We start from the raw sequence: 1972 nt of genomic DNA on the forward strand, positions 1-1972 counted from the left end.
AAATCATGTGCAACATTAAAGGCAGCATCTGCATGTAACACAATGATACATTAAACTTTTGTTTTAACCTGAGGCTCCTTCCTGATGAAGGAGGAAACCCAGCATCCATGGAGCTGTTCTGAGGATGGCCAGGGTCACCCACACTCCTCCCCTCCCCCTGGCCTTGAGGGGTTTACAGTTTAGCCTCATTTGACAATCTCTGACTCAGACAAAAATATGGAGTCCAAAATCCCTGATCTTTCTCCATATTTGTATGATCTTAATACAAGTTCCTTGTCTCTTTTGGACCTTAGGATTTTCAACTACAGAGTAGGAATAATATCTCTATAGTGTCATCAATGAGTTCACATAACTTAACTAATGAACTTGTTGCACAGGGTCAGGTCATGTCCACCAGGTGCTCAATAAACATCGATTTCTTTCTCCTACCCTGAAGAGTTCAAAGCAAGCATAAAAGGTTTTACAATGGAGGAGGTAATATCAGTTGAACAGATTCTAAATATTAAAAAGTAAGTAGATTTTCCACAAAATGTCCACTTCCCAGGTGATTGAGTGATTGTGGCTTATTCACTCTCTAAAATAGGAGGGATCGTCTTAGTGCCAGGTATCCGTAGAGAAAAGATCTCAAGAGCTTAGGAAAGGGCCCCTCAGTGTCTCAGATGATTCCCCACAGAGAAACTTTCCGACCCAGTTGGTGATAGCACCCAGCTGACCCTGCGGTGGGAATCTTGGGTGTGTCCTTTAGTGATACAGAAATGGTCACAGGTTTCAATACACTGAATTGGTGAATACAAACCCATTTTTGAAAACCAAACATTGGAGCCAGAGTGTGGCAGCCATGTGGCTCTTGGTCATTCAAGGCTCAGGAAAGTCTGGATTCTATTCAAGGAACCTAAAGTTGCCTCCTGAGGCAGTTTCGGGGTGTCAAAGTTCCCTCTTCCAGGCTCTAAATGGACACATCGGCTGCACAACAGTAAGTGACGCCTCAGCCCTCAGATGTGGGCCCAGGACCAACATGGGCAGCCTCTCAGCCTCCATGAGATATGCAGAGCCCCAGGCACCATGCAACCCACTGGGTCAGAAACTGCATCCCGGGGAGACTGGGACATAACACTGCCCTCCTGCCTGCTAGATCTGGGGAAGGGAAGGGGATGTCAGCCCCAGAAAAGTTTACAATACGTTCCCCAAATTATAAGTCTACAGAAATAAAACACACAGATCAATGGAACAGAGTGGAGAACCTAGAAAACCCACCCCAGGGGTTGATCAGTGTAGCAGGGAGGAGCCAGGAGCAAACACGGGGGACACACTTTCATTCAGGGGTGCTGGGCACTCACGGGGTCACACTCAGGAATGACCTGACCTCCATGTTCCTCCAAGACACAAAATGACCCAAGCAGAGTTATCCACATGCAGCCTGCCCAGCCCTGGGTGCCCTGACTCACCGCTCTGCAGTCAGCCACGGGCAGGGAGCTGTCCTCACCTTCCCCTCGCTTTGGGGTGGTTCCTGAAGAAACCAGGTTCCCCTAGGCAAGAACTTCACCCTGAGTCCCGGGAAGCAAGTGCCAAGGCGAGCCCAGCAGCTGAAGAGGCAGGAGCCACGCGTAGGCGAGGGGCTGCAGGGCCGGGGAGCAGGGCTGCAGGTGCAGGGGCGGGGAGCAGCAGCAGGTGCATGAGGTGGGGCTGCAGGTGGTTGCAGCAGGGCTGCAAGTAGGGTGAGCAGGGCTGTGGGTGCAGGGGCGGGGAGCAGGGCTGCAGGTGCAGGGGCGGGGAGCGGCAGCAGGCGCGTGGGGTGGGGCTGCAGGTGGTTGCAGCAGGGCTGCAGGGGCGGAGAGCAGGGCTGTGGGTGCGGGTGCACAGGGTGGGGATGTGGGGGCAGAGGCAAGCGGAAAAGCCCCGTGGTGCTCACGGGCCGCGCCCGCCCGTCCTGCTGCGGCTGAAGTTTAGAAAATCAAACCGAAATGCAGGTGAA

This window comes from Talpa occidentalis, unplaced genomic scaffold (genome assembly GCF_014898055.3).
Source record: "Talpa occidentalis isolate TD23 unplaced genomic scaffold, MPIMG_talOcc4v2.1 talOcc4.2, whole genome shotgun sequence".
Taxonomy (NCBI): domain Eukaryota; kingdom Metazoa; phylum Chordata; class Mammalia; order Eulipotyphla; family Talpidae; genus Talpa; species Talpa occidentalis.